This window comes from Pleurodeles waltl, chromosome 11, assembly GCF_031143425.1.
Source record: "Pleurodeles waltl isolate 20211129_DDA chromosome 11, aPleWal1.hap1.20221129, whole genome shotgun sequence".
NCBI classification, from domain to species: Eukaryota; Metazoa; Chordata; class Amphibia; order Caudata; family Salamandridae; genus Pleurodeles; species Pleurodeles waltl.
Window position 1 is genome coordinate 750,872,599 of NC_090450.1, and position 13,838 is coordinate 750,886,436.

Here is a 13,838-nt window from a genome sequence, read left to right on the forward strand (position 1 = left end):
CAGGATGAAGCGCTCTGGGCACAAGGCCCCCTCCAGAACCAGTGGAGAAAAGCATCCACTACCTCGGTCCTTGGCAGGATGAAGCACTCTGGGCACAAGGCCCCCTCCAGAACCAGTGGAGAATCACATCCACTACCTCAGTCCTTGACAGGATGAAGCACTCTGGGCACAAGGCCCCCTCCAGAACCAGTGGAGAATCACATCCACTACCTCGTCCTTGGCAGGATGAAGCACTCTGGGCACAATGCCCCCTCCAGAACCAGTGGAGAAAAGCATCCACTCCCTCATTCCTCGGCAGGATGAAGATTTCTGGGCACAAGGCCCCCCTCCAGAACCAGTGGAGACTGTTATCCACTTGAGAGACTGTAGCTTTGCACTCCCCAGGATACAGCAGTGGGCAAACCACCCACTGGAAATACTTGAGAGAATGTGGCTTTGCACACCCCAGGATACAGCAGTGGGCAAACCACCCCCTGGAAAGACTTTAGAGACTGTGGCTTTGGACTCCCCAGGATGAAGCAGTGGGCAAACCACCCACTGGAAAGACTTGAGAGACTGTGGCTTTGCACTCCCCAGGATACAGCAATGGGCATGGAGCACCCTCGAGGAGCAGTGGCGTTGTGCATTCATCCGGCTGAGGTGCTCCCCCACCTTCACCCTGAGGTGCCTGTTTATTTTCGATCTGATGCCCCTGCAGTGTTATCTCCATTTCGAGTCAAGTATCTTGGGTGGGCTTCGCCAATGCATTTTGGGACCACTGGTCCACGGTCAATGATTGGTACACTATCTGGACTTGTGTAGTTGGTGTACATATTTGTATATACTGATTTTTGAACTTTCACAATCTGATTTTTCATGATTACAATCGTTACAATCATTTCATTTTGTCCTAGCGTTCTTCGAGTGGGTGGGGGGGTGTATATGTATTGTTGCTGTATGTATTTGTGTGTATGGTGTTGTGGGTGAGGGTGGGAGTGGGGGTATTGCGTGTTGCGTGTGTGTGTGTCACTCTCTTTTCCCTTCCCCTTCCCCTGTGTTGTAGGTGCAGTACTCACCGTGGTCGTCGACGGCATCTGTCCTGCTCCTGATACAGCAGGAGGAAGGCCAGCTTGGGCAGTACGTGTAACTCGGGCTCCATGGCGTCCTGGTTCCTCGTTGGGTGTCGAGAGGTGAGTGGTTTCCCTTCTGTGTACTGTTACTGCCGTGCTTTTGATAGCGTTGGTTCCGCCCCAGAAAAGGTGGCGGACAGGCCTCTTGTAATACAGTGGGCGGTACTTTGTCCTCCGCCTGCCTGTTGGCGGTTACCGCCGCGGTATTTGTTTCGGAGTGTTAAAGTGGCTGTCTATGTTGGCGGTTTCCGCCATGGTCGTGATTCCATTTTTTTTTTTGCCGGCCTGTTGGCTGTATCACCGCTGCTTTACCACCGTCCCCCAGGGTTGTAATGAGGGCCTAAGAGTATTTGGCCGTGAAGTCTTCTTTGAAGTTAAAACTCTACATAAATTACAATTATCCTGAAAGTGTAAACATTCAGGATTGTTATCCACTCCTCCTAATCCTAAACATTCTAGAGTCTGTTCAGGGTGCCAAACATTTTACAAAGTTAGATCTAAGGGGTGTCTCATCTGCTAGGAATTAAAGAGAGTCATTAGTGGACAGCTTTGTGTATTCCTTTCGAGCATTATGAATACTGAGTGATTTTTTTGGGGGACTTTGGAATGCCTCTAATATTATTTATGGATGCTGTCTTCCCCGATTTACTGAATCATTCTGTAATTGTCCATCCAATGCAGCGTCCCTTTTCTTGCACACCTTACCGTCCCCCAAACGCCACCATGTGTGCGCCATATTTAAGATACGGCGCAGCCTGGTGGAAGCTAGGGAACTCGCATCAATATTTTTGACGGTAGTGTGTCGCTTTGCAGGATTAGTGTAAAAAATGTTGACTCTAATCCTGCAAAGCACATTGAGGTCTGCTATAAATAATGGTGTGCCTGCTCTTAACACCTGTTCTGTGCAGACGTTAAAAATGCTGCAAAACAAATGGCACAAAGCTATCTTTTAGATTTCTTTGCACCATTTTTTCAGCCCCCCTAATAGGGGAATGCTACCCTTGCATACATTTGTCCTGGGACACGCATAATGTGGTGCACGGGGTTACAAAGTGGCGCAATGCATGCATTGTACCACTTTGTAAATCTGGCTTGGCAATTTTGGCCTCATTGGGCCTCATTAGCGTAAAAGAAATGGTGCTATTGTAGCGCAAAGAGGTGCTATGCCCCCTTAAATCTGGGCCATAATATTTTTATATTTATTTTTCAGCTTACATAACATGTTTTAAAACGTTTAAGATCCCATCACCAACTATGCACACATGAGAAATATATTTTTGAAGTTTCCAACTTTGAATGCTTGCAATATATTTTTTTCTGCAAGCAAGATTCTCAAAGGACCCGAAGAAAGTAACAGCAGCCACAGATAGGCCTGCCCCTATTCATGTCGAATAGATTCAATGTATCCTTGGTGTTGTACACGTTAATTGGCAGTTTATTAAGAGACAGAGCTCAAACTTTTGTATGGAAAGAGACTTGAAATACTGACTTTAAACGTTTTAAAAGGTGGCTTGTATTGACCCCAGCTTTAAGACATCTTTAGGTTACTTTTCAATTAATTCTGGAATTTGATGCTTTGGACAGCATGATCGGTGTTGTGCTACTACAAAGACAGCATGATCACTTTTGAGAACATCCATCTTTTTATTGTGTTACTTAACTTGTTGTGAATCTAACTAGTCAGTGTTAGAAAAACAATTATTCGCTATGAAGAAGGCTTGAACAGAACTGGATCACCTTTTGTTAGGTGCTAGATATCCTGTGGAGATTTGTATCGATCACTGAAGCTTTCAGGTACTTCATAATAAGACCTTCTATAATAGTAAGCAGAGCCACAGATCTTATTTTTTCTCGCAGTTTGACCCACATATCATTTGTATCCCTGGTATACAGATGTCAGTTGCTGATGCTCTTCCTACTCGACAACCAGACATTAACTATTCTGTGGAGAATGGGTCTCTCATTTTCACCAACTTGCCGTCGTTTTATGATTATAGGGAATTATTTCTTGACTAGATAACAGAAGTATTTATTGCCTTTCAAAGTTCAAAATCATCTTTGCATGATAAAATAGCAGTATGAAAAGGGCTTCCTTTTGTTAAGAGAATATAGGTACTGTCTACTAAATTACAAGTCCAAGTTTTGAAGTTATTTCATGATTTACGTATTTCAAGTCACCAAAGATTCCTGTTTTTTGCTTGTAATCTCTTTTTTGAAAGTTTAGGAAAAAGCATAACAAAATACAACATGTCTGCATTAAGCAATCAGAACAGGAAACAAGATGATGCAAATCAGATAAATATAGCATGAAGTCAATAATGAATTGTGGGGATAGGTTAAACAAGCATTGAAGACCCATGCATGAGAATCTCAGATATCCTGACATATCATAAACCAGGATAGAACCAGGAAAGAAAAACATAGGAATAGCAAGGTGTAACAAGTTCAAGTCAATATCATCATAATGTAATTTCATAGTATGAGTAATGTCGTGCAGTAGTATATTTGTGTGTGCTGTCAATAATGGGGGAGGGGAGGGGCTGCGCCAGAGATGATTGTCAGAAGGAAAATTATTCAAAGAGCTGCATTGCCTCAAGATTTGTGGGCTGAAGCATGTGAGCTCCAGGCAAGTCAGATAGGATATCAGAGGGCACCAGACTTGCTTACATTTAGGCTTAGTCTGAGCTAGGTTGCAGGAGAATTGCTCCATCACCAACACATGTCATGGAAGAGTCAACCACTAATCAATGGAAGGGGCAGTTGACATCTTCTGTGCCAGCACCACAAGCTGTCACACAACATTTAGCATGTGGCTGATAAGCTTCCAATCAGCGTGGGTCATACTGATACCTAGTATGACTGTGAGATAGGAAGCAAGAAGTGAATACCCTATGATGCCTTTAATGTGTCCCGAGATCTCTTTCCAATATATGGTTACGAGGTCGAAGGATCACCAGATGTGGCAGAAGTCCTCATATTCCACTCCACACTTCCAGCAGAGGGAAACGTGAATAGGAATCTGGTGGAGAGGTAGGCCAAAGTGTAATACCATTGAAACATGATATTATAGGCCATTTCCCTTTGAAATAAGCTTCTGTAGGTTTTAGGTATGTCTCACCGGAGGATGTCCCACTGCTCAGATGAGATGCCGTCCATGTTGCCAGTTTGCCAGTGACATTGATATGTGTGTGTCTTCGGGGGGAAGGTTCAGTGTTGACATGTGTGGTAGGTATTAGAGATTGGTCTCCTAGATCCTTCGTATGCCCTCATTCATTTTTCAAATGGAGTATAGGGTCTAGTGGCCCAGGGATAGTTAGAGGGGTGTAATGCCCACTGTTGCATCTGGCAGTATTGCAGCCTTGATGTTTCAGGGAGGTGGCAGTTGACCTTACACTGATCAAAGAATTTTATGGAGGCTTCCACAAATAGGTCTCTTAATGTCCTACATTCCCCCGCTTCCCAGCTCGGAAAGCACGGGGTTTCAAGTACAGGAGTGAAGTCAGGGATAAGTGCAATGGGTGTATTGGAAAGGGGAGGATGGTAAACCCCCTCCTGAGTGCTAGTTTGTCTTATATTTAGAGTTCCGCCTTAGTCAGAGTGGATATACACACCCTGCGTGGTCTGATGCTAAGTCCTGTAAGGGTTGGCACGCCACCGTCAGGTTCCTGTGGAACTAGTGTTTCTCACTCACGCAGACCATCCACTCAGAGATGTATCATAGATTAGGGGTGTAATAGTGTTCAAGAAGATTAGGGAAGACTGGTCCTACCCTTTTTCTAGGCCGCCTGAGGAGGGAGTTTGAGATTCTGTGTCACTTTCCACTGCAGATGAAGGAGTCTAGCTGGAGGCACATGATATCGTCTTGGTGGATTGGAGTAGACAGGGATATGAAAAGATACAGGACCATTGGGAGGACATTCATTTTTATGTCACTGATGCAACTCAACCAAGAGATGTGGCGGGGTTTCCAGCAGCGGAGATCTACTAGGATGGACTGCTGGAGGTTCCGCCAGTTGGCTGGGATCCATGATCACAGGAGAGATGTTAAGTTAAAATCCAAGTATTGACTCATGCTTGGGCCCATTGGAATGGCGCTAGGCCCTGCAGAACAGGGATCCAAGTATTGACTCACACTCGGGCCCATTGGAATGGTGCTAGGCCCTGCAGAATAGGGAGGTCCTGCTTAGGTATAATAAGGTTGAGCGCAGAAGATTTGGTCATAATATCCTTGAACCTAGATACTGCTTGAAATGCTGAAAGGCTGTCAACAATAGCTGGCAGGGAGGTTGCAGGTTGGTAGATGGTGAGCAAGAGATCATTTGCAAATAAGAGATCAGAGATGTAATGTAGATGGTGGGTGTAATAGTGTTCAAGAAGATTAGGCCAGGCTTGCCCTCCCCTATTTCTAGGCCGCATGAGAAGGGAGTTTGAGAGTCACTTTCCACTGCAGTTGAAGGAGTGAATGTCTCACTTGAGGCACATGATATCATCTTGGTGGATTGGAGTAGATAGGGGTAGGAAAAGATACAGGACCATTGGGAGGACATTCATTTTTATGACATTGATGCAACTCAACCAAGAGATGTTGAGGGGTTTCCAGCAGCAGAGATCTGCTAGGATGGACTGCTGGAGGTGCCGCCAGTTGGCTGGTGTCCAGGATGACAGGGGAAGGGTTAAGTAAAAATCCAAGTATTGACTCACACTCTGGCCTATTGGAATAGGGCTAGGCCCTGCAGAATAGGCAGGTCCTTCTTAGGTATAATAAGGTTGAGCGCTGAAGACTTGGTCATAATAACTTTGAACCGAGATACTGTTTGAAATAGCTGTCAACAATAGCTGGCAGGAAGGTTGTAGGTTGGTAGATGGTGAGCAAGAGATCATCTGCAAATAAGCCTATCTTATGATCTCGACCCCCAAAGGAATGCCTGTAGGAGGCTGGCCTGGCTTGCAGTGGGTACCAGAGGTACTTACACCTTGTGCCAGGTCCAGTTATCCCTATTAGTTTAGAAGAGGTGTTTCTAGCACAGCTTAGACTGATAGAAGGTAGCTATGGCAAAGCAGCTTAGGCTGAACTAGAAGACATGCAAAGCTCCTACTATACCACTTATATCATATGCACAATATCATAAGAAAACACAATACACAGAGTTACTAAAAATAAAGGTACTTTATTTTTATGACAATATGCCAAAAGTATCTCAGTGAGTACCCTCAGTAAGAAGGTAAGTAATATACACAAGTTATAGGTACACAAACCAAAATTAGGTAAGTAAGAGCAAGAAAAGTAATTACAATAGGTTGCAATAGGAGCACATAGGTGTAGGGGCAACACAAACCATATACTCCAAAAGTGGAATGCGCACCACAAGTGGACCCCAGACCTATGTGAGCTTGTAGAGGGTCACTGGGATTGTAAGAAAACAGTCAGGGTTAGAAAAATACCCCACCCCAAGACCCTGGAAAGTAGGAGTAAAGTGCACCTACTACCCCTAGAGAGCACAATAGTCGTGATAGGGGGATTCTGCAGGAAGAACAAACACCAGCAGTGCACTGACAATGGATTTCCGGACCTGAGGACCTGCAAGGCAAGGGGACCAAGTCCAATAGTCGCAACAGTGTCCGGGGGGGCAGGAGCCCAGGAAACCCCGGATGAAGGTGCAAGGAAGCTGCCTCCGGATGGAAGACGCTTGGACTTCTGCAAGAAAGAAGAGGACTAGGGACTTCTCCTTTGGAAGACGGATGTCTCACGTCGCGATGAAGCTTGCAGAGGTGTTCCCACGCAGAAAGACTGCAAACAAGCCCTGCTAGCTGCAAGGATTGCGGTGGAGGTTTTTGGGTGCTGCTGAGGACCAGGTAGGACCAGGGTGTCTTCTTTTGGAGAAGGAGATAGAGGGGGCACTCAGCAACTCAGAGAGCCCTCACAGAAGCAGGCAGCACCCACAGAATTACCCCAACAGGCACTTAGAAGAAGAGTGAACCGGAGTCCATGTGAAGTTACAAAAGGGGGTCCCACGACGTCGGAGGACAACTCAGAATGTTGTGCACTGCAGGACGGAGTGCTGGGGACCCAGGCTTAGCTTTGCACAAAGGAAATCCTGGAAGAGTGCACAGGAGCCGGTGCAGCTGCAAATCATGTGGTACACAGCTTTGCAGTCTAGCATGGGAAGGCAAGGACTTACCTCCACCAAACTTGGACTGAAGAGTCACTGGACTGTGAAATTCACTTGGACAGAGTTGCTGTGTTCCAGGGACCACGCTCGTCGGGATGAGAGGGGACCCAGTGGACCAGTGATGCAGTCTTTTGGTGCCTGCGTTAGCAGGGGGAAGATTCCGTCGACCCACAGGAGATTTCTTCAGAGCTTCTGGTGCAGGGTGAAGGCAGGCTACACCCAGAGCATGCACCACCTGGAAACAGTCGAGAAAGCCGGCAGGATTAGGTGCTACAATGTTGCTGGTAGTCGTCTTGCTGCTTTATTGCGGCTTTGCAGGCGTCCTGGAGCAGTCAGCGGTCGATCCTTTGGTAGAAGGTGAAGAGGGAGATGCAGAGGAACTTGGTGAGCTCTTGCATTCGTTATCTGAAGAATTCCCCAAAGCAGAGACCCTAAATAACCAGAAAAGGAGGTTTGGCTACCAAGTTAGGAGGATTGGCTACCAAGAGAGGTATGAGCCTATCAGAAGGAGCCTCTGATGTCACCTGCTGGCACTGGCCACTCAGAGCAGTCCAGTGCGCCCCCAACACCTCTGTTTCCAAGATGGCAGAGGTCTGGGACACACTGGAGGAGCTCTGGGCACCTCCCCTGGGAGGTACTGGTCAGGGGAGTGATCACTCCCCTTTCCTTTGTCCAGTTTTGCGCCAGAGCAGGGCTGGGGGATCCCTGAACCGGTGTAGACTGGCTTATGCAGAGATGGGCACCATCTGTGCCCATCAAAGCAGTTCCAGAGGCTGGGGGAGGCTACTCCTCCCCAGCCCTTCACACCTATTTCCAAAGGGAGGGGTTGGCAGCAGCTGCAGTGGAGACCCCGGAAAGGCAGTTTGGCAGTACCCGGGTACTGTGCTAGAGATCCGGGGGATCATGGAATTGTCACCCCAATGCCAGAATGGTATTTGGGTGACAATTCCATGATCTTAGACATGTTACATGGCCTTGTTCGGAGTTACCATTGTGACACTGTACATAGGTAGTGACCTATGTATAGTGCACACGTGTAACGGTGTCCCCGCACTCACAAGGTCCAGGGAATTTGCCCTGAACGATGTGGGGGCACCTTGGCTAGTGCCAGGGTGCCCACACACTAAGTAACTTTGCACCCAACCTTCACCAGGTGAAGGTTAGACATATAGGTGACTTATAAGTGCAGTGGTAAATGGTTGTGAAATAACGTGGACGTTATTTCACGCAGGCTGCACTGGCAGGCCTGTGTAAGAATTGTCAGAGCTCCCTATGGGTGGCAAAAGAAATGCTGCAGCCCATAGGGATCTCCTGGAACCCCAATACCTTGGGTACCTCAGTACCATATGCAAGGGAAATATATGGGTGTACCAGTATGCCAATGTGAATTGGTAACTTTAGTCACTAGCCTGTTAGTGACAAATTTGGAAAGCAGAGAGAGCATAACCACTGAGGTTCTGGTTAGCAGAGCCTCAGTGAGACAGTTAGGCATCACACAGGGAACACATACAGGGCACATACTTATGAGCACTTGGGCCCTGCCTGGCAGGGTCCCAGTGACACATAGACTAAAACAACATATATACAGTGAAATATGGGGGTAACATGCCAGGCAAGATGGTACTTTCCTACAATGGCCAAAATAACAGCTGTGCAGTTGATGGTGATGGCCAACGGCTCAACTACTAAGGCAAAAAGAACGTGTGATAATGGCCACCCTTGTGGGGTGCTCCTGAGGATACATATAGGGCTGTGCTCTGTCCATTGACACGGATGGTGGCTTTTGGGGTGACATACAAAGCCATAAATTTAGCTATCATGCCCAGTCCCAGACCAACCTTGCAGAGATTGTTTGGAGAAAGGACCAATTCACCATATCAAAAGTCTTCTCTGTGTCCACCGAGAGGAGGCATGCCAGGATGTTGTGGCTGTGGGTCTTTTAACTAAGTGTGCTATCCAGTGTACGTTATCTGTCGCTGGACTGTTGCGGATAAACCCTAGCAGATCAAGGTCCATTAGGCCTGGAATGTTAGCCTAGTGGCTAATATCTTTGTGAGTATCTTTGCGTCATGTTGAGGAGAGCTATGGGCGATAGGAGGAGCAGTGTGTAGTGTCTTTCCCTGGTTAGGGCATTTGGGACATGTCTGCCACCACCATGGAGGGCGTAAAGCCTGTGTCCTGTGTGGAGGAGGTGAACAGTTTTAGCAGGTAGTCCTGCAGATTGGAAAGTGACAGGGAGCCCATTAGTTTAGGGAGTTTTGCCTAGCGGAGGGCCTGTACAGCTCGGTGCAACTTCTGAAGGGTGATTGGAGTAGCAAGCAGTTCCATGCATTGGGGATGGTTGGGGTCTCAGTCACATGCACGTAAGCACTTGTCTATCAGTGTTTAGGGAACGTCATCCTGTGTGTAGAGAGTTTGATAACAATCATGGAACACCTACTGTTTTTCCTGCTCAGAGGTCACCCATCCTGTGTCTCTGTGTGAAGTTTAGCAATGCATTCCCTTGCCTGTGTCTGGGGGAGTCTGTGAGCCAACAGGGAGCCCACCTTGTTCCTCCCTTGTTCCTCGTACTATTTTTGTTTTAGAGCTAATTGGGTGTGTTCTGCCCTATTAGTTCTATGCGCTCTCATTTGACCACGCAGGATTGCTAGTTGTCATTCATTGCATCTAGTGGGGGGGGCACATGGTCCTGCTTTCCTAAGGCTTTAATCTTAGCTGCTAGATTTAAATCCACCAGGCGGGCCCCTCTCTCCCTGGCAATAGCCGAGGTGGCGATCACCCTCCAAATTGCTTTGAAGCTGTCCCAGAGTGTATGTAGGGAGGTGTCTGGGAGAGCATTTATCTCAAAGTAGTCAACGATCTCTTTCCAGATCTCAGCCTACTACTACTGGGTCTCAAAGGAGTCTCAGGGACAGTCGCCATCACAGGGGTCCTTGCAATAGGTGGAATTACTGCACAATATCATTTCTACATGGGCGTGATCAAGATGGAGATGTCCGAGATGTCTGCTGTATCGAGATCGCTAATGAGTGAGTGAGTAAGGAATACGTAGTCAATGCGTGAGTATGATATGTGAACATGGGATAATGTGTGAACATGGGATAATGGATAGTCATGCTCATCCGGGTGTTTATAGCGCCAAGAGTCTACACAGCACCAGGTCTGTGATGTCGCTCTTCAGTTGAGCGATCATCACCACGGTCCCCCGATATGTGACTGTACTTCTGTCTAGATGGGTTCCACACCAAATTAAAATCTCTGCCGACTATGATGCTGCCCTCTACCCCAATTAGTTGATCCTGCGATGTGTGTCTGAGATAAATGGTTAGGGGCGTAACTGTTAAGCAGTGCATGAGGCTTTTTGCCCCTAAGCCCATGTAGTGTCAGGAAGTGACCTTACTTATCTCTCACTACCTTTAAAATGGTGTAGCCGAAGCCTCCATTAACGAGAACACACACTCCCAATGATTTAGTGGATGCCTGCACCCAGTACCTCAGGGGGTATCTTGGGTGGGCTATTTGGTGGCCGCCCACGCTCCCTTCAGATGTGTCTCCTGGAGGAGAAAGTCTGGATCATGTTGCAGCAGGGATCTCCATACTTATTTTTGTTTTCTAGGTGAGTTGAGACCACAAACATATATAGAGAGGATCTTAATGCCCATTGTTAGTTCCATGGTGTAAAAGGGTGTGTGCTGTTACTGTGATTCCAGGAGGGCTCTGGTGGGGTTGGTGTGGGGGAAAGAGCTCCACATAGACTCCAGATCCCCCCAGTGCTAAGGCTGTGAGGGCAGATGGATTCATGGGGTCATGGTAGCCAGGGAAGCCAACACACGAGACAGGAGGGTTGCCTGCTTCCCAGTCAGGCATGGTGGTATGCAGTGTGTGTAACAAAGAGATCAGATGTGACACTTTCTAGCAATGGTTGACCTGAAAAGGGAAGAAAAGAACTGTGTGATCCAAAAACAGCGGGCCGACAGGGCACAACAAAGTCTCCTGTGTTTCAGGGGATTGGCATAGACATTCAAAAATCCCGCTTGAGGAGTCACCATCCTGGGGTGTCAAACATGGGGGGAGGCCATGAGGAGTAGTCTGAGTCTCAACATGTGAGTGAGCCCGGACCCACGCATCTCAATGCATTAGTGTTTTGAAGTTACTCCAGATGTGGAGGAAACAGCCAAGGAGGGGACCTACACATTGATGGAAAAGTGTCACTGTGTTACCGTGAGCCAGAGGTAAACAGGGGTGAGGAGGAGTCCTTTCCAATATTCAGAAGGTGCTGGATAATGATTTGGTTGGTCTATCAGCATGCTGTCTCCTTTTGTCACTTGTCTGGTAAATGGGGCTGCGCCATGTTCCAAACGGGATGCAGTCCTTCACTAGATGACATGCAGGGTGGAGAGGAGACTCTGTCATGGGGGTCGGCTGAAATTCCTAATAATTGTTTTGCCTCCCGCAAGGAATGCAAAATGTGTTGTTTATCTTCCCAAGGGAACAGGAGGGTAAAGGGGTCCCCCACTGATAGTGAATGCTTAGCTCCCTCAGGTTGTCTGTGATCAGCTTGAAATCGTAACATCTATGCAGTGTAACTGGAGATAGGTGCTGGAAAAGTGTTACGGTAAGGCGATAAATACCAGGTCAGCCTTCCTTCAGGAGGCCCGCAGGATAGCTTCTTTGCCCCCTCAGGATATCAGCAGCTGAGTCTATATATTAATCTAACAGCCTTGTAAAGACATCCTCTGTACAATACAGTGCAATACATCAGAAATCATTGAATTTAATATGTTTACGGCATACATTAGTCACGTCAAAGGAATAAGAAAATGGATGCAGTTGCATAATGCGTTTCCTAAATGACTTATTTTGAGTCACAGCTCCTATCCACCCGGTCTGCAAGCTCTAGAATTTACTTTTTCTTTATTAATGTAAAGTGAAATTTTACTACACTCGTGCATAAGTGGTAATTCATCGATACTAGCACAGTGTTTTAAAATATCAACTTCAAAAAAACCATCAGAAAAAAAAGTTCTGGACAAGTAAACCTTTCAGTCCTATATACTGTATTGTTTACATGAGACAATGAACACAGATCATGTGTGAAAAAGTGACTCAATAACACAGACAATGAAGTACTCACATAATACAAAAAAGTAGACAATAGTTACAAAACCACCACACTGTACAATCCCCAATGTTCTGTGAACTTAAAGGTTTGAGTGTAACGGGTAGTCTATACACATTAGCCGGCCACTCCTATCAATTGCAGCTCTCAACCATTCAGAATGCTTTTTATCGATGTTTCAACCCCAATTAATTTAAAGGGGTCCGCCCAGAATGACTGTTTAGTAGTGAAACCCATATGCCCCAACATGGCCATATTGTTGGTGGCAATACAACTCACCACCATAGTGTCAAGGTATCCTATCTTCAATCTAGGATAAAATTCAGAAAGGAAGTCCATAAACACCCCACAGATATATGTCTGGGTACCTACATTTCAAACCCTTGCACCATATGCAGCATGCCGCTTCGTCATCAGGGAGAAAGTGTAACTGGGATCATTAACTCCCTCGCGGACAACTAAGTACTTGCTCCATAAGTGATGTACACCGTGAGTCATCTGAGCTACTTTCTAAGTCCACAGTAGTACCCACCAATGTGAGCTCTGTATTAAAAATATACCGTCATGATAAATGTGAGCAAACCATGTCTTGATTGGTCATGTGGCTTACGTGTATTCCAAAAAGGTTTCGGGACCTGAAACATACTCTTTCTGGTGTTTGTAATTCCGTAACATAGTCTGCTGGGATCAAATAAATCAATTCCATCTTTAGGCTTGTCTAAAATTATCAAGAACAAAATGCCCATCCTATTGGTCCCCAATTAAGCAAAAAACTTCCAAACGGGAGCCCTCAGCCCTTCTCCGCACACAATGACTCCTATTGGCTGAGTCCGTATAATATGAACAGGCCTGTAAAATTTGCCATTCTTTGTAGGCTGCCAAGAACAAATCACATACCTATTGTGACCAAACCAAATCATACATGCTGCCCACCCCATTACGGGCAACATATTTTCTCAAAACTGACCTGTGGGAGTTCTCAGTACTCCTCAGTTCACTCACACCTCTTGCACCTGGGATGTGCCTGGGAGACGAGGCAGACATGGCTCCATTATCTCTGTCAATTGTAAACCTAGACCATCAGCCGGTGGCTACCATGTCGGAGTTTCAAATAACAGCCAATCCACAGCGCAAGGGTTATTCTACCAATCTTATCTACAGGAGCTAATACCACAAAATAAATGACATACAGTTGTTATATAACAAAAAATGTGCAAAACATGGGGAGAAAATAGAAAGAGGAGTGGCAGAACCTACAAACCTCACCCACTGTGCCACAGGATCATCTCTCATTTAAGTGTAGTACATGGGGACCCTTCTCAAAGCAAAAACATGCCTGTGGACTTGTATACAGTCCTTTCCAATTTTATATTGATTTCAAAATACATGTAAATTAAGCCTTAGCAATAGTGATTGTTAAAAATCTGGTCTTTGGTTGGC